Below are 26786 nucleotides of genomic sequence, written 5' to 3'. Positions count from 1 at the left end.
ATTTATTAGATTTGTATGCCGCCTTTCTCCGTAGACTCGGGGCGGCTCACAACACAATAACATAGTTCATGACAAATCTAATAATTTACAATTTAAAATATTTAAAAAACCCCATTATTAAGCAGACATACATACAAACATACCATACATACATTGTATAGGCCTGGGGGAGATATCTCAGTTCCCCCATGCTTGACGACAAAGGTGGGTAGGGGCAGTTCTAATCTCCGGGGGGAGCTGGTTCCAGAGAGTCGGGGCCACCACAGAGAAGGCTCTTCCCCTGGGGCCCGCCAACCGGCATTGTTTAGTCGACGGGACCTGGAGAAGGCCCACTCTGTGGCACCTAATCGGTCGCTGGGATTCGTGCGGCAGAAGGCGGTCTCGGAGATATTCCGGTCCGATGCCATGAAGGGCTTTATAGGTCATAACCAACACTTTGAATTGTGACCGGAAATTGATCGGCAACCAATGCAGACTAGGCTTCATGCTACCAAATACTTTTGGTAGATGTTTGACGTCCTTTATGATGCCAGCTCAAGCAAGTCTCTTTTTAACCTTCCTTGATCTACTGGAGAATAGTGTATAAACGAGTCAAGCACTGATTTAAACTCTACAGCTTTCTGTGTAACCGCTGAGAGAAGGAGTAGGAAAGTGTTTCAATAGTTTTCATAGCAGGCCTGTCTTCATGCAAGCATCCTATTATTTAACACTTTGCTCAAATGTCACATGGATATTAATGTGGATATACCCATATAGACACTTAAGAGAAAGGGGGGAAAAAATAGGAAAAAGAAAAATACAGCAATAGAGAAAAATGAAGCAGTAAGCAGAAATTAGAGGCTCGGACAAAGCAGGATAAAATTGGTTTGACTCTGTAATACACAGTGTGAAAATTTCATTCCGCTATTTTTGTGTGCTTATAGTTCAGTGACATTCTAATCAAATTATCTTGTACATGAGTAAAGAAGATTGTTTCTTTTGGCCCAAACATGTAGACTCTTCCCAACCTAGTTTTCTGAAGTCAAATCATAAATAATTGCCAGCACTCAAGAGTGGGGCATATCTGTGCATTAGTTTTATGCTCTCTGAGGCACCAGCTCATTTTAGCCCCTGTTACAACTATTATAATCATTTCAAAAGGTCTGAGTCATGTAATAGTCCTTTCAGCTGCAACAGGAGGCTTGTAGTATTATAAACCCCTTTGGGAAAAATGCAGGATAGTACGCAATATTCTTTAAACCTGCAGACAAGCCGTCTCTACCTATTTCTGTTCACAACAGATTTTTCATTCTGCGTGAAAAATGAGGCCCGCCTAGGCCTTGTGCTCGGGTTGCTGGCTCTTCCAGCCTCTCCTCCCACCTTGCCTCGCCCTGTGTTGTGTTGCCTTGTCTTGTGGTAAGCCAGGTCCAACAATGTCTTCCGCTGTCTGCACACACAAATGCAGATACCCATATAACAATACACAAAAGTGTGGGTGGGATGGAAGAGGGGGGCTTGGCTGCCAGCCCAGGAGGAGATCAATCTTCCTTATCTTCTTTGGATTCAGATGAGGAACGTATGACCGACCCACGCATGCGTAGAGCAATGCATAGGAGAGAACAACTTAAGACATATTACAGGAGATAAGAGGCCACCTGTGGTTGGGTGGGGCTCCAGTAATTAGAGCTGCTGATAAAATAGCAGCATGCTGGCTTTGCCATTATGGAAGATTATCTGATCGTACTGGTTTGGGATGTGACTTGCTGTTTCAGGACTCTGTTTGTTGATTTTTCAAGACTTTGAAACCACGGCAGAGCAAAGTGTGTGAGTTTTACCTCATGGAAGAAAGAGGGCTGTGACGTTAACAGCTGCTAGCTAAGTACCTAAGGACGGTTTAAGGGGTTTTTACAACCTACAAGGTTGTTTTTGGGAAGAGTGCTCTTTGCAATACAAAAAGGGTGCTTTGTTTCTTTTGAGTTTTGTGATAAAAAACATTGTTTTTGAATTTTCAACATGTGTGTGTGTGTCTGAATTTTTTACCCTTGAATTTTCAGGAGGCTCATACCATAGAGCACGGCAGAACAGGTAGGTAGGTAGGTAGGTAGGTAGGTAGGTAGGTAGGTAGATAGATAGATAGATAGATAGATAGATAGATAGATAGATAGATAGATAGATAGATAGATAGATAGCCCCCACAATCCGGGTCCTCATTTTACCCACCTCAGAAGGATGGAAGGCTGAGTCAACCTTGAGCTGGTGATGAGATTTGAACCGCTGACATGCAGATCTAGCAGTCAATCAGCTTTAATGGCCTGCAGTACTTCACTCTACCCACTGCGCCACCCCGACTCTTCCATATTGCATGCTTCTTAACTGCTGGGTGGGCAGTAGCCAGGGAGTGAGCAGTGGGACTTTACCCCATTGAACCGTTAGGAGCACAAACCATGTCTGGCTATCAGTTCCAGTGTCATTAAGTCACTGTGCCACTCCGTCCCCCTAGTCCAGCTAGTGAATTCACCGTACAACGTGCCCATAAGCATTGATGGTACATAGGCTGCGGAGAAAGCCCAGTAGAAGGATTACCCTAATAAATGATCTCTTGAGATATAATTAACTCATGGGAAGCCTGGTGGTTTCCAACCTGCACTGAATTGTACAGTTAAAAAAAAAAGCTACACACTATTTAGTTCCTTTGCAAAGGAATAGATAGAAGCAAAGCACAATCTTCTGTTTTTAAACAAGCTGAGAAGGAAACTCATCTATTGGAAGCAGGGCAGGTAGCGGGGGGAAAAACTGTAGGAGAATATCTCTGCCAGGCATTAATAATAATAAATTCTACCTGTGACAGCAATTTGAGACATTGGAAATCTTGCAACTATGCCATTTTGAATTATTCACCACTTGGGAAATGCACTGATATTTCATTTGGCGGCTATGCAAGCATCTTAGGCGACACTCAAGTGCACAGTACAAGACAAGTTACCAACCAGGATGAGTCCATCAAATAGATTCTGACACCTTGGACAAGTACATTTCCCTGGGATTTATATGCTAGCAATATTCTGGATGATAAAATAAAGCAGGGAGGAGGGAGATGCGGACCTTGCTAAAATGCCATCCCTATCACAGCGAGGTTAACTTTGGGAAAAGAGAAACAATACTGGATGGAGAGACTGGCCCTTCTCTATCAAACTGCAATCCAAGCCAAGGATGAAATCTTGGATGTTTGTCTTGGGTTAAGAGGGGAACATTGAGAGACATTAACCTTCTAGTTCAGGAGGAAGAAAAGAAGAAAATAACTGCTCTAAAATATTGCAAGAAATAAATATATCCCCAAATCCCAATATTTTTTTCCTAGTATTGCAACAACAAAAAGGTGGGGTGGAGACAGAAAGAGAGGATGGGAGGGAGGGAAGAAATTAAAAAGAGAGAGAGAGAGAGTAGGATTTTAGACTTGCTAGGAAGATATTCAATATTATTCTGCATTGGTATTTATTCTTCTTTCGTTTATTACTCAGGCAGAAGGCTATTCAAGCTAATTATGGCAGGGATATCCAACCTTGGCAACTTTAAGACTTATAAACTTCAATTTAGAGCATGGCTGGCTGGGGAATTCTGGGAGTGGGAAGTCTACAAGCCTTAAAGTTATCAAGGTTGGACATCCCTAACTTATAGCCGCCCCGAGTCTTTGGAGAGGGGCGGCATACAAATCTAATAAATTATTTATATTATTTATATTTATATTTATATTTATATTTATATTTATATTTATATTTATATTTATATTTATATTTATATTTATATTTATATTTATATTTATATTTATATTTATATTTATATTTATATTTATATTTATATTTATATTTATATTTATATTTATATTTATATTTATATTTATATTTATATTTATATTTATATTTATATTTATATTTATATTTATTATTATAGGTCACAGAAGCAAGGCAGTACTTTAAATTTCTTCCAAAAAAAAAAACAGGACCCCCCCAAAATATATCACCCATTGAGGAAAGTTGGGAAGAATTAAAGGTATACTATTTATCCTGATATCTTGGCAATCCTCAGTATTTGGGGGAAGATGGACACATTTCTGTTGGGATAAATAAGTCTGCATCAATTTACATTTATTTATTTATTGGATTTGTATGCCGCCCCTCTCCGCAGACATTGAAGGAAAACCAAGGGAAATCCTCAAAACCATGAAAAAGCAAAAGTTAGAATATTTCAGATCTGTGATGAGACACCCAGAAAAATATGGCACGCTTCACTTAATCCTCCAGAGAAAGACTGAAAATCCAGGCAGAAGAACATCATGGCTTCAAAATCTAAGGGACTGGACTGGTTTGGACAAAACTCAACAGCATTTTTTTGTATGGCTGTGGATAAAAAAATAGGATTGCCAACATGTCCCATATCATATATGGCACAAGAAGAAAAATCAATTTCCAACAGGAAAAATATAGACAGTCGTCAACTTATAACAGTTTGTTTAGTGATTGCTCAATATGACAATGCCACTGAAAAGAATGCCTGAAAATGGTATTTCAACTTCTCCCTCTTCATAATTATGTTATCAAAATTCAGACTCTTGGCAATGGGTTCATATTGATGTTGGGGTCATGTGATCATCATTTGCAAGGTTCTACCAAGCAAAGTCAATGGGGAAGTCAGATTCATTTAACTATCATGCGAATAGAGTAGTGTAGGGTAGGGTAGGAGAGAGGAGTAGAGTGGAGTAGAGTAGAGTGGAGTGGAGTGGAGTGGAGTGGAATGGAATAGAATAGAATAGAATAGAATTCTTTGTTGGCTAAGTGTGATTGGACACACAAGGAATTTGTCTTTGGTGCCTATGGGATTGGATGGCATAAAAGTCAAACAAACAAACAAACAAACAAACAAACAAACAAACTCTCAGTGTACCTAAAAGAAAAGATATATGCTCCCAGTGTACTTCAACAAAGTTACATACTAACTCAATAGTTTCATTGATTCACAACTGTGGCAAGAAAGATCATAAAATGATGGGAAACTCACTTAACTACCTCGCTTAGCAAAAAAAGAAATTGCACTCATTTGTGGTTGTAAGTTGAAGACTGCCTATAGATCAAGGCTCATCATTTTGTTAGATCATAGCTCATCACTTTGGATCGGGTTGCATTAGTTATATTTTAGAGGTTCATTACTCTTGTTACAATTCATGACAGATTAGGCAGATCACATAATAGGTCTTCAGATTTTTTTTAAAAAAGGGCAAAAGTATTAATTATAAAATGTTTTAAAACATGTAAATTATTCCCCATGATTCATGAACCCTGTAGTCCAATCGAAATGAACTAAAAAGGAAAATCTCTTTGCTAAATCTGGATATTGCACATTTTTGCTGCAATCCTGTATTTTATTGCTTGATTTAAAGTTATTCTCAGTTGTTTAAATTGGACAGTACCTGGATAGAATAATGTGAATAGGAGTTATTCACATAAGGAGTATAAGGTTGCCCAATAGTTAGGCTATTCAAACTAAGCATAAAATTTAACACTGGAAGAAAAACCTCACATTAAATCGTGCCAAGGAATACAAAATTTAAAACTGTCATAGCATACTACTGGGTTTTTAAAACCCACTAGGAATTCTCTCAGTTAAATAAAAGAAAACCTTAATATTAAGCAGAAACTAAGAAATGTTTGCAGTTGAAATTAAGAAGATATAAAAAGCTGCCTCAATCAATTCTTGATTATTATTTTTTTAACACAATAAACACGAATTTTCTATCAAGGGTTATTGAAATTATTGGGATAGATAATGACAATTAAGTGATAAATATTTGAATATTAATTGATTATGATCTGGAATTTTTATATTGTTTTAATATTCCTATAATTATAGAGTTTGGTTTTTCTCCTTGTTTATCTTGCTCTTTCCTTTTTTCTCTTTTTCTACTTTTCTCTTTTCTTTCTCTTTCTTTTTTTGAATTATAATTTTCTTTCTTTGTTATTGTTTGTAGTGGATAAAGTTTTCTTTCTTGTAAGGATTTTGAGAGAATACATAAAAAGGAGGAGTAGGCACTATGGCATATTTGAAGTACTAAAGGAGGAGAATATTAATTTAATAAGGTTTTAAAAGAAATTAAGCTTGAATTCAATTTGAAGAAAATTAGATACCTAGATGACAAAATTATACGTCAAGGTTGGGGGGGGATTGGATTGACACTGGAAGTAATTCATTTGGAACTAATAATTTTTGGGGGACATTAATTATATATAACGTACTAACTCGATATAGTTTTTTATTATAATATGAAAATATTTCCAAATGTATTGAAAAAGTTTGAATGGAGAATTTGTTTAAAAAATTACCCCCCAAAAAAGTGGGGGAGGATTTCTAGGAAAACCAGATTTGCTTCCTTTGGGAAGCATGAATTAGATTTCAAAACTGGATCAAATCCAAATCCTTGTGTGTGCTTCAAATACTGCCCTATCATTTTACTCCTTTTGGCATAAAATTAATTCAAAATTGCTGCAGATCAACAATGTGGTAATGCCTGAATAGGTAATGGAAACGACTCTTTGGTGCTTAAAAAAATTGTACTGGCACTCAGAAATTCATGTCTGGCTGCACTCCAGTAGTCCAAGCAAAACATCTTTCATAATTCTGCTGGTTGGTTTAAGCTGCCAGGATTGACAGGCGATACTCTGAACAACTAAAATATGTGCTGTCATGCAGAGCTACATCTTTCATAATTATGGACCGTGTATGTCTGCCCAAGCCCACCAGTGTTTGGAATATAGGAACAAAAGGCCACAGCTATATCAGACGACCCTCTCTATTCCTTTCTAGCATGTCTCTGACTGTAGGCTTTTGATTGAACTACAAAGGCCTTCAAGAATTTGAAAAGCTGTTAGATACAAAAAAGGAAAGACCTGTTCTAGTTTCTCACAAGGACAGTTTTGCATTTAATTGCGGTGTAAGGTATAAGAAAAAGAGGTTTGGCTGAACATTAAAAGAAAGGTCTTGGCAATAAGAACAATTTAACTAGTGATGGGTTGTGTCTCTAGAAAGAATGAATTGACAAATTAACTAATCAGCAACATGCCAGTCCTGACATTTTTACACTAAGGATTGGACACAGATTCACTCAATCTCCAAATTCCAGCATTCACACAATTCACTCCCCTAATGCACTACTTTAGAACAAAATGATAGGACAAAACATATCTAGAAATGTGTTGTATCTGGCACTTGTACATACATGGGAATGCTAAATGTGATAATGGATTGGAAGAATTCATTCCAGATTTGTTGCATTCTTAGCATCCCCCATCTTAGCAATAGCAATTAGCATTTAGACCTACTGTATATACCGCTCCGCGGTGCTTTACAGTCTTCAATAAGTGGTTTACAGAGAGGAAGCATATTGCACCCAACAATCTGGGTCCTCATTTTACTGACCTTAGAAGGACGGTTGGCAGTTCTGTGTTAGCAAAAACTTCAGAAGAGAAGGATTTAGGGGTAGTGATTTCTGACAGTCTCAAAATGGGTGAGCAGTGCAGTCAGGTGGTAGGGAAAGCAAGTAGGATGCTTGACTGCATAGTTAGAGGTATAACAAGCAGGAAGAGGGAGATTGTGATCCCGCTATATAGAGCGCTGGTGAGACCACATTTGGAATACTGTGTTCAGTTCTGGAGACCTCACCTACAAAAAGATATTGACAAAATTGAACGGGTCCAAAGACGGGTTACAAAAATGGTGGAAGGTCTTAAGCATAAGTATCAGGCAAGACTTCATGAACTCAATCTGTAAAGTCTGGAGGACAGAAGGAAAAGGGGGGACAGTAGCCCACTTATCAGATTGTCCCCCATCCAATGTGAATGTTGTTAATCTGGGTTTATATGATTCTCCTAGATTATATCATTTCATGAAAGCCACAGTGGCACAGTGGTTAGAGTGCAGTACTGCAGGCTCCTTCCGCTGACTGCTAGCTGCCTGCAATTTGGCAGATTGAATCTCAATAGACTCAAGCCTTCCATCCTTCAAAGGTGGGTAAAATGGGGACCTAGATCAATGGGTGAAATATGATGACTTTGTATACCAATTAGAGAGAGTTGTAAAGCACTGTAAAGTGGTATATCAGTCTAACTGCTATTGTTATCACTATCTGCAGTGAGAAAGTGAAGTTTTAGAGATCTTTACCTAGGGAATACTACTGTTAATGTAGGTACCAGCTGGAACTTGAATCCTGGTCTCCTGCATCAAAGCCTAGTGCCCCAAATACCTCTGGATCATTCAGCCACTCTTCAGGGAGGGCTCAGAGACAAAGAGGTCTCAATAACAATCTAACTTTTAGTGGCAAGGTGCAAACAGGAACAGCTTATTATTGAACAGCACAACCAAGTAGCTAGCATTGTATACAAGAATGTCTGTTATGGACGAGATGCTCCCAAACACGGGAACTTCCATAGACGGTCATGGAGAATAACAGGGCTAAGAACCTGTGAGATTTCCAGATCCAGACTGACAAGAAGGAGATGTTCAGTCAACCAGACATCTTGCTAGAAGACAAGATTGATATAGAAGTCCCAAGTGACGGAAACAAAGGGAAAAAGAATATGAGAAGCTGGAGAAGTACCACAGCCTGAAAGGGGAACTAGAGAGGATGTAGGAAGTAAACACCCAAGAGATCCTTGTGGTGATGTTTCCAAATGTAAAATAATGCACTTGGGGAAAAGGAATCCTCAATCTGAGTATTCTGTGTTAGCAAAAACTTCAGAAGAGAAGGATTTAGGGGTAGTGATTTCTGACAGTCTCAAAATGGGTGAGCAGTGTGGTCGGGCGGTAGGAAAAGCAAGTAGGATGCTTGGCTGCATAGCTAGAGGTATAACAAGCAGGAAGAGGGAGATTGTGATCCCCTTATATAGAGCGCTGGTGAGACCACATTTGGAGTACTGTGTTCAGTTCTGGAGACCTCACCTACAAAAAGATATTGACAAAATTGAACGGGTTCAAAGACGGGCTACAAGAATGGTGGAGGGTCTTAAGCATAAAACGTATCAGGAAAGACTTAATGAACTCAATCTGTATAGTCTGGAGGACAGAAGGAAAAGGGGGGACATGATCGAAACATTTAAATATGTTAAAGGGTTAAATAAGGTTCAGGAGGGAAGTGTTTTTAATAGGAAAGTGAACACAAGAACAAGGGGACACAATCTGAAGTTAGTTGGGGGAAAGATCAAAGGCAACATGAGAAAATATTATTTTACTGAAAGAGTAGTAGATCCTTGGAACAAACTTCCCGCAGACGTGGTTGGTAAATCCACAGTAACTGAATTTAAACATGCCTGGCATAAACATATATCCATTGTAAGATAAAATACAGGAAATAGTATAAGGGCAGACTAGATGGACCATGAGGTCTTTTTCTGCCGTCAGTCTTCTATGTTTCTATGTTTCTATGTGATAGAATTGGGGCTGGGATTGCTAAGCTCCAACAGATCCAGAAACAGCATAAGAATGTTCTATCCCAGGGGTCGGCAACCTTAAATACTCAGAAGAGCCATTTGGACCCATTTCCCACAGAAAAGAAAACACTGGGAGCCACAAAGCCCTTTTGACATCTAAAATGTAGATAACACTGCATATATCATTTTTTACCTTTATGCTATGTATAACACAACTAGAATGTGTTGCATTTATAAAATCAATGACCCACTGCAGAGAAAACAACATTTTTATTTCTGCATACAACAAAAGCATTTTGAACTCCATAAAAAAAGATGGATCAAAAAGCTCAATAAATCACATGCTGGTGCTTGTGAGGCATATTTTGAGCAACAGGGAGACTCAGCAGAGGGATAAAAGAGCCACACACGACTCCAGAGCCATTGGCTGCCATATCCAGAAGACCCCTGTCCTATCCAGAAGAGTTTGATGCTAAGAAGATCTAAGATACTGTGCAGAACCTGAAACTCCTGGACCTCTGATAGAGGAGCTGAGATTGAGGAATACACATACCGCCAACAAGCCTGAGAATGAGTTTTGTTTAATTAACAAAACTTCAGATGTAATGGATAATGTATATACGCTCATGTGCATTTACTGTAGAAATAACTGTTCTTCCTTGTTTACTTCCTGCTTCCAATATTGCTAGTGGTTAATCATTAGTCACTTCTGCTCCAGATTCCAAGAGCAAGCTGATGCATTTATCAGAAACAAAGCAAACAAGAAAACAAATTGTTTTCTACTAGAACATACTGTACTATCATGGGTATGGCTTTAAAAGCCCAAGGCCGCCATGTACCATGAGCAATCAATTGCATCAATGGATAATTTCAGTTTATACCACAACATACATTTAAAAATCACTGTTTAAATTATGTCCTTTGACAAAGCCCAAGCTTACTTCTCCATAACCTGTTGGTCTTCCAATTTCTGTTATACTGACTTATAAAGGGCAATGTCCCATTGAACTGAAAGCCAGACCAATGATCGTGCAGAACGCAGCCGTGAGAGCCATTGTGGGGCTTCCAAGATTCGCCGTCATTTCTTCAACACTCCGTGGCTTGCATTGGCTGCTGATCAGTTTCCGGTCACAATTCAAAGTGTTGGTCATGACCTTTAAAGCCCTACATGGCATTGGACCAGATTACCTCCGGAACCGCCTGCTACCGCACGAATCCCAGCGACCGATAAGGTCCCACAGAGTTGGCCTTCTCCGGGTCCCGTCAACTAAACAATGTCATTTGGCGGGCCCCAGGGGAAGAGCCTTCTCTGTGGTGGCCCCGGCCCTCTGGAACCAACTCCCCCCGGAGATTAGAACTGCCCCCACCCTCCCTGTCTTTCGTAAACTACTCAAGACTCATTTATACCGCCAGGCATGGGGGAGTTGAGATAGTTCTTCCCCATAGGCCATTACAAGTTCTGCATGGTATGTTTGTGTGTATGTTTGGTTTTATAATAGGGTTTTTTAGTTGTTTTTTATTATTGGATTGTACATGTTGTGTTTATTATTGTTGTTAGCTGCCCCGAGTCTGCGGAGAGGGGCGGCATACAAATCCAATAAATTATTATTATTATTATTATTATTATTATTATTATTATTATTATTATTATTGTTGTTGTTGTTGTTGTTGTTGTTATTGTTGTTATTTTATTTATTTATTATTTATTTATTTATTATTTGGATTTGTATGCCGCCCCTCTCCGAAGACTCGGAGTTATTGTTGTTATTGTTGTTATTATTGTTATTGTTGTTGTTGTTGTTGTTGTTATTATTATTATTATTATTATTATTATTATTATTATTATTGACTAGATCAGTCTGCCAGACCTGTTGGTTTCTAATCCCAAAGATGCTTTTTCAAGAGGCAATTGGACTTCCTTGTTTTTATTTGAAGATATTTCACTTCTCATCCAAGAAGCTTCTATACAGATTTATCTGTATCATCAGGGTCATGATTTTGCAAGTGGGTATGGAGTAGTGCCTTCTTAGAACTGTTGAAAGGACTGTGTTTTGGACTGGAGATAGATAATAATAATAAATTTATTGTCATTGTCAAAACAACGAATTGTCATTGGCAACGAAAGTCGTGTGACACCCAGAGACCAGTCCCACCATACATAAAATTTAAAAATAGAATAAAAAATAGAATAAAATGTCCCACCCACTACAAATTCCCCACCCTGAACCACTCAACCTTCCGGCAGAAGATACAGACAAACCGAGTAATATTGTCCAACAGTTCACTGATGGTGACTCTTTAGTTCGTTGTTAAGTGCGAGTATAGCTCCGGGATAAAAACTATTCATGAAACGTGTGGTCCGAGTTCTAGTTGTTCTGTATCTTCTGCCAGAAGGCAACAGTTCAAAGAGATTGTAAGCAGGATGAGAAGAGTCTTTGAGAATGGTATGCACCTTCCTAGAACAGCGAGATGTGAAGATGTCATCCAGGGTGGGTAGCTGGAGCCCAATGATGTTCTGGGCAGTTTTAATAATTCTAATAATATCATCTCCTCATTTAAAATAATGCAAATGACCAGTTGTCTGCAAATGTAAAACCATTCATTTCCCACCATCCAGTCAGAGCTGAAGCAGCTTCTTGGATGAAAAGCAAAATGTCTTCAAAGAAAAGCCAGAAGATACCTCTTCAAAAAGCATCTTTGGGACAACTATGATCTGGATGACTGAGAATCTTCATAGACACTGTTGGTTTCTTGAAATTATACTTCCTGGAATTTTTGATGCAGCTTAATGTATATCAAAAGGGACTATTTCATCAGGGCATTCTGAGTTGCAACTCAGAGCTACCTGTATTTTAGAGTTCCCATTCATGAACTTTTCACTAAAACTTATTAAACTCCTAAGTTTCCTTGGAGTACAATTTTGAAACTATCTTATGGAATCTGCTGTGAAGATGAAGAAAATCATCATGGGTGACTAACTCCAATCCTCTGTTTTTCACATAAGTGCCTCCTTCGTGATCATCATGGAAACACTTCAGCGGTTGAAACTGTCCCTGTTGCCTTTTGTTTAGCTGAGTTATGAAATATTTGTCAGAGTTTGTTGCAGCAGGACAATTCAGCAGGATTCAAAACTTATTTATATGTATAATAACACATCAGGGAAATATACAATACCCATATTGGGTTTTTTTCAGCATGGTAGAGAGAAGAGATTGTAAATAGGTACAGAGACCCGGGGCAGCAAAACAAAGGAACTCTTCTATATACAGAGACTGTTAAGCTAAGCAATGCCCAAACTGTTTCAGTCACCAAACAGCCCTCATTGGCTGACCTGTTGCTATGCCTATTCCAATTCACAAATATATCCACACTGACAATATTTAATTCAGAAAGGAGAAAAAATAATAATAGAAACTATAGAAAAGACTGGATTCCATTAATGCAAGCCCCCATCCCCCAAACAATAAATAGTAGTAGCAGCAATATTTGGGCAGGGAGACAATGAGAAAGAAATTAGATGCAAAAAACTGACTGTTGAGACAAAGCAAACACCCTGAGTTAAGAATGTTTTTGTCAATTGTGTGCATCAAAGGGAGTCCTGGGGGGGGGGAAGAGATGAGCAATAGTTTTATAATTTCTACTTTTTCTTTGACAAATATCCACTTTGGGATGGAAACACCCTCATCACTTTATTGAATAGTTGCTCTTCCATGATTGACAAGAAACTGGATTGTTTACAAATGAACTTCAGAAAACTATTAGGAATATGGGATGTCTTCAGGGAGGAAGTTCACAATAATCAGATTGGAATAATTGCACCTGTACAACCAACCAACTGGTTTTTATTTATTTATTTGTTTGTTTGTTTGTTTGTTTGTTTGTTTGTTTGTTTGTTTGTTTGTCTGTCTGTCTCTGTGTTTGTTTGTTTGATTTTTATGTCGCCCTTCTCCTTAGACTCAGGGCGGCTTACAACATGTTAGCAATAGCACTTTTTAACAGAGACAGCATATTGCCCCCACAATCCGGGTCAATATGAGAGTCAATTGGGCCTAGTGGTTAAAGGAGCAATCTAGAAATTAGGAGGCCATGAGCTTTAGTCCCACGTTAGCCATGGAAGGTTGGCTGGGTGATTTGGGGCCAATCACTAGGAGACTGTAAGTTCTAGTCCTGCTTTAGGCATGAAGGTGTATTGAAAGATTTCCTGTCTTATTTGAAAAATAATAATTAAATGGGATAGGTGGATGGGTAGATAGATAGGTAGGTAGGTAGGTAGGTAAATAGATAGATGGATGCATGGATGGATGCATCGATGCATGGATAGATAGATAGATAGATAGATAGATAGATAGATAGATAGATAGATAGATAGATAGATAGATAGACAGACAGACAGACAGACAGACAGACAGACAGACAGACAGACAGACAGACAGACAGACAGACAGACAGATATAGATGATATAGAGATAGATACACAAACACGAACACACACACACTTTATATACACAGTATTTATATAAATGTGTAAAGTAAAACATTAGGTTCCATTACCATATGTAAAGGTTTTCATTGTAAAGAAGAAATACAACAGAAAATAATGAAAACACAAAACTAGTTTATGTGGTAAGTAAATAAACAATGCAACCCACCTGTAGAATTTGAATTCATAAGGGCAGTTCCTTAGATTTAGAAACCACTCCACCATCTCCTTAGGCTTTGATGAGATTGAAGATATACAACACACTGACATATCAGGTGGAGCGCGTGATTGCAGTAACATTATCTTAAAAGTTATATAACACTAACCTGTTAGAAATGTGCAGATTTAACACACTGTTTTTCGTAAATGGGGAATAAGTCGAAAAAAGGAAATTTATCATGCGTACCAATAATGCAAATCAACATGAATTCAGAGAAGAAGAAAAATATTCAGAAAAAAAAATCAAGATTGGGACTTGGAAGCTTGGTTTGATACTGATCATAATTCCAAGGTATGTCCATGCCATGTCTTTAATTTTACCATATATTCCAGTGATGGCAAAACCTTTTTTTTCCTCGGGTGCCGAAAGAGCGTGCGTGCGTGCAATTGGTGGGCTCTGTAGACTTGTGTTTCGCTTTCCCCAGGCTCCAAAGGCTTCCTTGGAGCTGGGGGAAGGTAAAATGCCCTCCTCCATCCCCCTCAAAGACTCTCTGGAATCCAAAATTGCCCTCCCAGAGCCTCCGTGTGAGCCAAAAATCAGCTGGCCAGCACACACACTTCTGTTGGGCCCTGTAGGCTTGTGTTTCACCCTCCCCAGGCTCCAAAGGCTTCCCTGAACCCAGGGAAGGGTAAAGACGTCCTCCCACATCGCCGTGGAGGCTCTTTGGAAGCCCAAACCACCCTCCCAGAGCCTCTGTGTGAGCCAAAACTCAGCTGGCTGGCACACACATGCATGTTGGAGCTAAGCTAGGGCAACAGCTCGCGTGCCAGCAGATATGGATCTGCGTGCCACCTGTAGCACCCATGTCATAGATTCGCCATTATTGCTATACAACAAGGTATTCATTCGCTGGTGTGTGGCTCGTAAATTTTCGCTAACAAAGTTCTATCATTCCCGCCATGTCTATGTTTATTCCTATTTTTAGCTGTTATGTTGGGTCATCCTTTTACTTGTATTTTTCCACTGGATTGCCTAGCTACTTCAGGCTATTTATGTCTTCATGCTCCTTAGTTGAAGCTACACCCTGGTTTGTAAGAGAGAGAGAGAGTTGAGAATGCAGAGGCTGAATATATTTCATAACTCCAGAAATCGGAAGTGATATCTCAGTCTTGTGCCTGCAGCCTTGGCATTTACCAGGACTTCTCATTTTCTTTTTGTTTCAATTTTAAATAAACTAATAAGCAGGTAGTCAGCAAGTTGGAAAGCCAAGCACCCTCCGACAACATCTCCTGTATTTCCTACAGTGCCTCCGGGCTGCCCTTATCAATTCAGAAGACATAATTCAAAAATAATGACTACAGCTGGCTACAAGCCATCACTTTGCTTGGAACTATGTCTTCCTTTGGAGAAAAAGACCTTTTGGGTTCAGGATGCCAAGAAACTTCCCAGAATTTTACAAAGGAAGGATGAGGAGCAACCTTGTTAAATGGCTTTCTAGGAAACACATGTATGGACTCATACCACAATAGCAGCTATTTTATGTGATGTGCCGGTGTCTGGAGGCTGTTGGGGCCTGGGTGGGTGTCAACAGACTCAAACTCAACGCTGGTAAGACGGAGTGGCTGTGGGTCTTGCCTCCCAAGGACAATTCCATCTGCCCGTCCATCACCCTGGGGGGGAAACTACTGACCCCCTCAGAGAGGGTCTGCAACTTGGGCATCCTCCTCGATCCACAGCTCACATTAGAGAAACACCTTTCGGCTGTGGCGAGGGAGACGTTTGCCCAGGTTTGCCTGGTGCACCAGTTGTGGCCCTATTTGGACCGGGAGTCACTGCTCACAGTCACTCATGCCCTCATCACCTCGAGGCTCGACTACTGTAACGCTCTCTACATGGGGCTACCTTTGAAAAGTGATCGGAAACTTCAGGTCGTGCAGAATGCAGCTGCGAGAGCAATCATGGGCTTTCCCAAATATGCCCATGTTACACCAACACTCCGCAGTCTGCACTGGTTGCTGATCAGTTTCCGGTCACAATTCAAAGTGTTGGTTATGACCTATAAAGCCCTTCATGGCACCGGACCAGACTATCTCAGGGACCACCTTCTGCTGCACGAATCCCAGCGACCAGTTAGGTCCAACAGAATGGGTCTTCTCCGGGTCCCTTCAACTAAACAATGTCGCTTGGCGGGACCCAGGGGAAGATCCTTCTCTGTGGTGGCCCCGACCCTCTGGAACCAACTCCCCCCAGAGATTAGAATTGCTTCCACCCTCCTTGCCTTTTGTAAGCTTCTTAAAACCCACCTCTGACGCCAGGCATGGGGGAATTGAGATACTCTTTCCCCCTAGGCCTTTACAATTTTATGCATGGTATGTCTGTATGTATGTTGGTTTTACAATAGGGGTTTTAAACTGTTTATATTGGATTGTCATATTACTGTTTACTACTGTTGTTAGCCGCGGTTTACTACTGTTGTTAGCCGCCCTGAGTCTACGGAGAGGGGCGGCATACAAATCCAATAAAATAAAATAAAATAAAATAAAATTATGAATCAACTAGCTAAACACCCATGCTTCCCTATGAAACTATGTGATGGGACTTGATAAATTGGCACTTAAAGTTTGAAAATCAATGAATAGTTAAAAAAGGGACTGTATTATTTCATTAGAGATGGTAAGCTAAGTTTCTGTTACAGATGTAATCATTGTTTGCATAGCAAATTTGTCCCTTAGATGAATTTCTCAGGACCGCTCAGGACCTCCCTGTAAACAGCACTCCTGGTTTTGCTATTTGACTGGAGGATGACCGGGCTGTTGGGTCAACTGACTCTAGAGAATGTCACATAGAACTGGCCATGGGAGAAACAGGCAGCTTCCCTTACTTGTTTTTTCCTAAACACATCTGTAAATCTTTTCCTGCATTTTTACCCCCTTTTCCCTTTAACTGGTGTTGCAGTAGAAGGAACAGATTCATCTAACTGAGGAGGAAAATAAGGGGGAAAGTATCTGTTTCTGTCTACCAGCATCCATTGGTTTTAATCTGGCTATGATCCTGTGTGAGAAAGTTGAGGGATATTTGGAAACTCAAACAGTATTTGCTATGTAAGCAAGGAGACAGTAAGGTGTCTGTGTGTGGCTTAGCCCAGCTGTTCTGTAGTAAAGCTGCTTGTTGCAGTGAAAGTAAAAGTGAAACTGAAACGCCTCTGCTTGTGTTTTGCATTTGGATCAGATTTCTTTTCAGGTGGGGAGGGGGAAGTAGAACACCTTAGCATCAGAGCTTGTTAATAATAATAATATAAGAAATACTCATGCTCCAATGGTCATTTTGAAAAAAATCCTTTCTTAGTGAGCACTTAGAAGGCAAGAGGAACATATGTGACTAGTTATGATAGAGTACCCCAAGGTTACTTACAACTCTATTCTAAATTCCAACAGCCCCTCCATAAGATCACATGATTGCATTTTGGAAAATTGCCATGCATTACAATCATTTGCAATATCCCACCATTACATGACTGCAATTACATTGGATGGTTGTTGTTTTTTGCCAGAAATATTGGTGTTTACTTCCAGTTTCTCATACAAAAAAAGTCTATCTCAGACCGTATTTTTATTTAACCACCATGGTGATTCACTTAATGACTAAAGTAAAAAAAAAGGTTGTAAAATTGAGCCTGGCCACATGGGTTTAGCAATTGGCATGACTGATGATCATAATTCTCGGCTTAAGTAAGGTATGGTTCTAAATTGGGAACTGTCTTCAGTAGTTGACAAAGGGCTTAACTTGGCCTGTTCTCAATCTTCCAAATATGCCCTGATCTCCAAAAGAACTTGAATATAAAGATTTCCTAAGATTTCATCCTCTATGGGAAAACAGGAGCAAGGTGGACATTTTTGAAACAAGCAAAACCTTATAGACGGACCTCACTCCATAAAATACCTTGGCATACTCATATCAAATGACCAAGGTATCAAAGGCCACCTAATCCTACATAGCTTCTACGCTGGTAATCTCACACTACTAACCAGAACATACACATTTTTCACCAGATGAATCCTTGAATACAGCTCATCAGTTTGGAACCCACACCTCATTTCACACATAAACATTCCAGGAAATGTCCAGAAATACTTTACTAGAAGACCCTTCCACTCGCAACAGAATACCCATGCAACGACTTACAATCCTAGGCTTAGAAAGCTTAGAACTACATCATCTTAAACACGACCTAGCATAGCCCATAAAATCATCTGCTACATCCTCCTTCCTGTCAACGACTACTTCAGTTTCAACCACAACAATACACAAGCACACAACAGACACAAACTTAAAATAAACCGCTCCAAACTCGACCGCAGGAAATACGACTTTAGTAACTGAGTAGTTAATGCATTGAATTCACTACCTGACTCTGTAGTATCATCACCCAACCCCCAAAACTTTGCCCTTAGACTATCCACTATTGACCTCTCCCAATTCCTAAGAGGTCAGTAAGGGGCGTGCATAAGTGCACCAGCGTGTCTTCCGTCCCCTGTCCTAGTGTTTCTCTCTTACTAGTATCACATTTATAAACATTATTATATCTTTGTATACCACCAATATGTACTTGACAAAACAAATAAATAAATAAAATAAATTGCAGGTTTATTTTATTTCTATATGTTGCTTGACCTTTCTGGAAAGCACGGCTACAAAACTGAAGAAAGAAAAGAATAAATATCAGCCCTCGGATCCACTCAGCTGGCTGCCTCTTTCTCTCTCTCATGCCTTGCAGGAAAACAGAGACCTTCAGCTCCCCCTGTACTTAGCTAGGCTTCTGTGCTATGCAACAATCAGGCAGGTGCACCTGGAAAAATTGGAAAGTTTCCTAAATCCAAGTGAGTTGAAAGCCCAGAGATGGAAAGTTAGAATTTTCCTCTTCCATTTCCAAACTGAAATGGGGGTACTGTTTCAAGGAAAACCATTTTGTTTGTTTGTTTGTTTGTTTGTTTGTTTGTTTGTTTGTCCAATACACAAATACATAGGAAGAAAAATAGACATGTGATAATATAAAAGAGGGTGAACGTGAACTTGGAGGAGAGGATATATGAAAGGAAGAGAATATATAAGATAGGTGAAAGAAAGGAAAGACAATTGGACAGGGGATGAAAGGCACACCAGTGCACTTATGTACGCCCCTTACTGGCCTCTTAGGAACCTGGAGAGGTCGATCGTGTAGAGTCTAAGTGAAAAGTGTTGGGGGTTAGGGGTTGACACAATTGAGTCCGGCAATGAGTTCCATGCTTCGATAACTCGAAGCAGGTTTTAACCCTGCTTCCCTTTTACAAAAATCAACATTTCCAGGTTTCTGTGTGATCCATCAATCTAAGCTGAGTTTGCTTCAGCCAGGCTGAAAGTACAGTCCACTCATTTGCAATTTGGCAATAGCAGATAATCAATTTGCCATTCTAGCCATTAAAAAAAAAATAAGCCACTCCATAGTCGGAAGCCATATGTTAAGGTTTGCTCTCAAAGCTTCTTTGCAAAGAATATACTGTACACGGTTTGGCTTTGAAGGGAATGTGAAGCTTATTAAAAGAACGAAAAGCCTTCCTGCTACTTTCAAAAAGATGTTTTCTTTGTTCATTTAAAGGACTTGTTTCCTTCTCATAATCTGGGGAATGAACAATGAAAATCAATGCAGAGCAACCCAAATTAAGTGAGCACTGGGCCCCCCAAATGCAGAAAATAACCATTAATCATATGCAGAGTCAATATTACCAATTAGTTTAGAGAATAGAATAAATCCCATCCTTGCAGGAAACAAATGGCCTTATTGTGCAACAAGAGAAGGGAAACAATATCTACTGTAGAAGAAGCCTTAAAATACTCAGAGAATGAGTTAAGAATAAAACAAAAGCCTCTTTCATGGAGAAGGAAATCATAGACTAAACCAAGCTTATAATTCTTATGTATTCAAATTAATGTTTATGCTTTGTCTGTAACCTTATCCATGCATAGATAGATAGATAGATAGATAGATAGATAGATAGATAGATAGATAGATAGATAGATAATAGATAGATAGATGACAGATAGATGACAGATAGATAGATAGATAGATAGATAGATAGATAGATAGATAGATAGATAGATAGATAGATAGATAGATAGATAGATAGATAGATAGATAGATAGTACAGAGTGACCATGTCTGTGATTTTATCTCACCTCTTCTAATACTAGTCATAACACAACCTTCTGGGTGTGATTTGTCAGCCTTATGCTTTTTCATATTGTTCCTATCAATTAACTGGTTCATGGGGAAGGTAGGTTATTTCTGTCTTCTTGTATTTGGGTAAAATAAATCATTGAAATAGGAAAAAGCAATTAATTAAGACATTGTGTCAGACCCTTGGTTAGCTCCATGTGAAAATGTGTGATGCATGAAGCATGGATAATGTTATTGCTAATATCTGCTAGAACAGGTTTTTAAACCCTCTTTGTGGATTCAATACTGGCAAGTAGACCCAATGTTGAAATTATCTAAAGATAAATAAAACGGGAAGAAGAAGGAGAAGTAGGAAGAGAAGGAGAAAAAAGAGGAGGAGGAGGAAGAAGAGAGGGGGAAGGAAAAGGAGAGGAAGAGGGAGAAAGAAAGGGAAATGAAGAGAGGAAGGGAGAAGGAGAGAAAGGGAGGGAGAGAGAAAGAAAAAGAGAAAGAAAGAAGGTAAGTATAGCTGGTAAGGATTTTCTAACAATTTGGTGAACCTTTATTGATTATGCATGAGAGATACCATATTTTTCACAGTGCATATTATAATCAATGGTGAGATAGTTATTAGTTTAAAAAGAGCCACAAAACATTGTGGCATTGAATATTAAGATTTAGAAGTATGTTTAACATACTTGGAAATTCTATTCTACAACTTAATCTTCTTGTAGAAATAAACAAAGAGATTAAATTTAAATCTCCTTAAATTTAATGAATAGATAAACCTTTCAGCAATGATAATTTGGCTTAATATTTTGGACAGTTTTTTAAGAAAGATTTTGTTGTGCTGTTTTGATTATTTATATGTAGAGCAAAGTTTTTCAGGAACCACAATGGAATGATTCATTCCAGATTTAACTGGGGATACTAGGGCATGGACTATACTAGGGCTTAACCATCAATATATAGAAACATAGAACATAGAAGTCTGACGGCAGAAAAAGACCTCATGGTCCATCTAGTCTTTCTTTCTTTCTTTCTTTCTTTCTCTATCTATCTATCTATCTATCTATCTATCTATCTATCTATCTATCTATCTATTTATTGGATTTGTATGCCGCCCCTCTCCGCAGACTCGGGGCGGCTAACAACAGCAATAAAACAGCATATAATAATAATCCAATACTAAAACAGTTAAAAACCCTTATTATAAAACCAAACATACGTACATACATACCATGCATAAAATTGTAAAGGCCTAGGGAGAAAGCGTATCTCAATTCCCCCATGCCTGGCGGCAGAGGTGGGTTTTAAGCAGTTTACGAAAGCCAAGGAGGGTGGGGGCAATTCTAATCTCTGGGGGGAATTGGTTCCAGAGGGCTGGGGCCGCCACAGAGAAGGCTCTTCCCCTTATACTATTTTCTGTATATTAGTCCTTCTGTAATGCATTACTTTGTGGAAAACAAAATTGATGATGAAAGGAAATAGTCATTTTACATTTTTCTTTTCCTAAATATGTGCTGGCCCTACACCAGTGATGGCAAACCATTTTTTTCCTCGGGTGCCGAAAGAGCGTAGGTGAGCATTATACATGAGTACCCACACCTATAATTCAATGCCTAGGGAGGGCAAAATAGCTTCCACTATTCCCCAGAGGCCCTCTGGAGGGTAGAAACAGCCTATTTCCCAATTTCTTGTGGGGCCAGTAGGCTCGTGTTTCACCCACCCAAGACTCAATCCAAAAAAAACCTTCCCAGAGGATCTGTGTGAGCCAAAAATCAGCTGGCCAGCACACACATGCACATTGGAGCTAAGCTAGGGCAATGGCTTGTGTGCCACCTGTGGCACCTGTGCCATAGGTTCACCATCACTGTCCTGCAACATTGAACTAAAGATCTTCTTTCCCTAGGAAATTGTTACAAAGTCCAAAAGCCCTGGAGTTCAACAAGGAATTTTTCTATTTTTATTCAAAGATGGTTGTAAAAGTAGCTCAGAACAAGTATACCACCTGCCAACATTTCATATGAGAACATTATAATGTGGATCACACCACGAGAGAATCCCTGAATTCTGTTACTTGTGGCTGAAAACCATGTAGTCATTGATTCCAAGACTATGTGCCTGCCATTTCCAACTATTTAATTCAGCTACTTGTCATGGCCCACATGAGATTCTCTCACAGCACACATCTTGAAATTCATGTTCTGTTGCATTGGTGCACAGCAGCTGCTCTAATACATCACGTTTCCTCTGGATAGTAAAATAACCCACTTTCTGATTTGCACAAGACATTAAGCCATCAACGATGTAAATTGGCTGGGTTGGACGCACAGTAAGCAAACCCCAAAACAAATAAACAATACACACAAAAATTTCAAGGTTAAAAGGAACCAAGCTTTGCGCACTCTGCACATGGAGTCATTAGGTGTTTAACAGCCTTGATTGGATGCGTTGTATGGGCACAGTATGTGGAAGAATGCTTGGTGTTAAAAGGCCATGGCAAATTCTGATACAAAATTGATCTGACTCCTAAATTAATGTGGCGTTCAACCATTAATTAAGCCGCACTCTCCTTATTTCCCAAGAGTACTACAATGAAAAAGAATGTCAAGACGCTTGGAAAGGAAATATTTTCTGGAGGAATTTGATTCAAAATGCATAATTCAATGCAACTTTTACACAACCATTTTCAAAAAGGAATTGAGGGAATGAAATAGACTAGACTTTATTGGTGGGTGCATAAAAAGGTGGGATGAATCACAAATTTGGGGACCTATTTTTTTTTCCACCAAGCACAGCCAGTTCCTAAGCATTGTCAAAGTTGCATGCAAACCTCATCCCATTTTCTAGATAGCCCTGAAAAAGTCAGAAGACTTCCCAATTTGGAAAACATTACAATTTTAGTGTAAATAGATTTAATATCAAATCAACCACAATAAAAAGTCAACTAAATTTCAGTTAAATCTCTCCCAATCCCAAAATACAAAAAGGACCACACAAAAAAATTCTGATCCGGTCCAGGCATACTTAATATGACTCCATCTATTTTGCACTCGTATGTCCTACAGCTGCATCAGTTGTCAGTTCCCACATGCTATCAATGAAATGAAAGTGTTTAGTACGACCTCATCTATTTTTCCATCATAGCTGCACCTGTCAGGTCCTTCATTTCAAATAGGCCAATGCTAGAGCTCAGACACAACCTAATGGTTAATAGGAGTACATCTTTGCTAGCATCACATAGTCCTTTAGATTTTCGTAAACCAGATCCTGATTACTAGCAATCGGTAAAGGGAAAGTGTTCTGCCGGGCTCTAAGGTATGAGTCTCCCGAAAATTCAAGGGTACAAATTTCAGACACACACACACACTTGAAAGTTCAAAAACAATGTTCTTTATCACAAAAATTCAAAAGAAACAAAGCACCCTTTTTGTATTGCAAAGAGCACTCGTCCCAATACAACCTGGTAGTCTGTACAATCCCCTTAATCAGTCCTTAAGTACTTAGCTAGCAGCTGTGAAGGAACGTCACAGCCCTCCTTCTTCCATGAAGTGAAACACACACACACTTTGCTCTGCTTTGGTTTCAAAGTCGTGAAAAATCAACAAAGTCCAGAAACAGCAAAGCACGGTTCTGAAGAAAACAACGATCAGATAATCTTCCACAACAGCCAAGCCAGCATGCTGCTATTTATATCAGCAGCTCTAATTACTGGAGCCCCACCCAAACACAGGTGGCCTCTCTTATCTCCTGTAATATTTCTTCAATTGGTCTCTTCGATGCATAATTCTGCGCATGCGTGGGTCTAACACTTCCTCATCCGAATCGACCGAAGATAATGGAGATTGGCTTCCTGGGCTGTGTGCCAAGCCCCCCTCTTCCAAGTCTCCCCCACCTTCTTCTTCATCCGAGGAAACTGCACTACCTGACTCTGTCGGTAATAAAACAGGCCTATGACATGTTGATGTTTCCCCTGCATCCACCTCCACATTCCTTGGGGCAGGAGCTGGGCCAGAGCCAACCACAACAGAAAGCAGGCTCTTTTTTGAACTGAATCAAGTAACCAAAAAAAAGTCTATACACTTTCTCCTTGCCCCAAATTTCATTCTGCTCGCTTCAGACTAAAGCAGGCAAAATGAAACTCTATGAATTACAATATTCAAATCTACAAATATGTGTGTTTTTTTTTAAAAAAAAATCCAGATAGTTATATTCAGTGATGGGCTCCTATGTGTACAGCCATGTATGCAGAACTGGTAGAAAAATATTTTGGTCAGGTACACAGAACCGGTAGAAGAATTTTGAATATTTTTCCTTTATTCCCTTCTGGGCTCAGGGTATATTTTTTTCCTATTGCAGTAAATGAGGTTGAATGTGTATAATTTTAGAAGAGCTGTGCGTGCGCATGTGAGTGTACATACATATACATTTTATATAGTAGATAATGTATATTTTTGTGTGCCTGTGTATAATATCTATGTACACATATGGCATATATACATAGAATTAAATAGTATATTTTGGATGTTCAGTAAGAGTAACTAGATAGGGAAATTGTATCTTTTTGAGGCAAGGAGAGGCCGGGCACCCTAACCCAAACCGTTGACATGAGTGACGTCTAGTTAGCCATCTTTAACCCAATCATGTGACCTTGATTGACCCAGTCTGCGTAATCCAGACTGAGGACCAATAAAGAACTAAAAGTATTGTTAAGTCCACTAGCCTATACATACAGTTACAGATATTTATTTGATAAGATATATACCATTTATTTGTGTGTCCACCCATCCGTCCATCTGTCCATCCGTCCATCCATCTGTCCATCCATCCATCCATCCATCCATCTATTTATTTATTTCCCAGAGATATGCCATTACATTCCAGAAAATTTAGGCACTTTATAATAGGGAAAAATAGAGTAAAAAGAATGAAAGAACATATACATAAACTAACAACCTACAGTTTAACTACATTTTTGGAGTAAAAGGATTCTTAATTTCATACTGCACCTCCCTCCAGAAAAGCCATCATGAGTCGTCAAAAACTTTACCGAGATTGGGCAACCCAAACATAATGCAGTTAACTGTCCCAGTGGAGGGATCCATCACTGAAAATGTTGACCCCTGGGGTCCTTTCAAGTGATATATGCCATCACACCATGTTGCAACACCATCAGAATGTATTTCAGCTATCTGTCCAGAAGGATTGCATAATGATAGTAATTTCTGTCTTAAGAACTCCGTGAGTAGATAGATGGAAGTACAACAATGTTGTAAACGTTCCGTGATTGCTAAGTAGCAAATTGCATTGAAAAGGTTTAGCAAAGGAATGGCATCAAAACATTTACCACCAAGGAAAAACAAACAACGTGTTGGGAAGGCTACCATCAGGGTTCTTAATCTGGACAATACAGCTGCAACCCAAATAATATTCTATAGCAACCAAGTTCACGCTGCAGCATCAACCATCTACCAATTACAGCCTAAAGCAGCCCCCTTTTTGCTCGTCCATCCCCCCAGCCTAGGTGTCTTTGCACAGGATTAGCCATTATCAAACTGTAGGGCAGATGCTACAAAAGAAGCTAAAAGGCTTTTCTAAATAAGGGGTGGAATTTTTTTTTGTAGAACAATTTATCTGCTCTTCTGATAACTAGCAAATCACTGTGTTTTGCTGGTTATAACATATTATCTTCTCACTTACTTGATTCCTCACTGAGAAACATACTCTTGCCTTCCTCTCCTTTCTTTTCCTCCTCCTCCTCTTCAAATAAACCTTCTCCTCTGTAAAATAAAACTGCAAAGATCCCAAGCCCTTGGAATGCCTGGCTGATTTCAACCCATCCCTGGCACCTTTTCACCCTGTTAAAACTTCAGTAAAATCCAACCATCTCCTCCTATGAACTGAAGCAGTATTTCCACCCCACCCACCACCACAAAACCCACAAAAACAGCAAGGGTGGGGTGGGGGTTTCCTTGTTTCCCAAGAAGGTTCTCATGTACCAGCAGAGCCCACACCAGGTATTCTTGTTCATGCAGAGAACGGGCCATTAACTGCCTTGAAATTTAATCCCGCTCAGGGCATGATCTCATCTGTTAGCCCACATATAGAGACGTACGCACACACTCACCTGGCAGTGGGAGAATTTGGGAAGCCTATATCCTTCTCTGCCAGGTTCTGGGGTATGTGATTGTGTGTACGTGTTGGGTTTGCGGAAAGGAACGATCCAGGTAGTGGAATCGGTGACGAAGAAAGTTTGACCTCCTGATTTCCTTCGGCTGCGTGTAACCGTACACCTTATTTTTTCCCCTCTCTCCCTGGAATAATTAGCAGCTTGCCTTCCTCAGTTACCTGGGCTTGCCTGACCTGTTTTGCTGTAAGGTGACATCAGCTCTTTTGATCTCTCCAGTTGAATTTACATGTTCTTCGGACACAATCGCCAAATGACTGACTTTGGAATCAACCTACCCAATCTAGTCCCGACCTCCTCTTCCTCTTCCTTCCTCC

The 26786-nt window shown here is 39.5% G+C and overlaps 1 protein-coding gene across 1 annotated transcript in view; it reads right to left on the bottom strand.

The window, feature by feature from the left end:
- Window positions 1–26580, bottom strand: part of NAALADL2 (N-acetylated alpha-linked acidic dipeptidase like 2) — a 716175-nt gene extending 689595 nt beyond the window's left edge. The window contains exon 1 of the mRNA XM_070753658.1: window positions 26410–26580. The gene's annotated coding sequence lies outside the window, so the exon portion shown is untranslated. The remainder of the gene's footprint in view (window positions 1–26409) is intronic.
- Between the last annotated feature and the right edge of the window lie 206 nt (window positions 26581–26786).

Source organism: Erythrolamprus reginae, chromosome 5, assembly GCF_031021105.1.
Source record: "Erythrolamprus reginae isolate rEryReg1 chromosome 5, rEryReg1.hap1, whole genome shotgun sequence".
Classification (NCBI taxonomy): Eukaryota; Metazoa; Chordata; class Lepidosauria; order Squamata; family Dipsadidae; genus Erythrolamprus; species Erythrolamprus reginae.
Note: the sequence above shows the minus strand (reverse complement) of the source record. Positions and strands in the feature narration are given on the sequence as shown.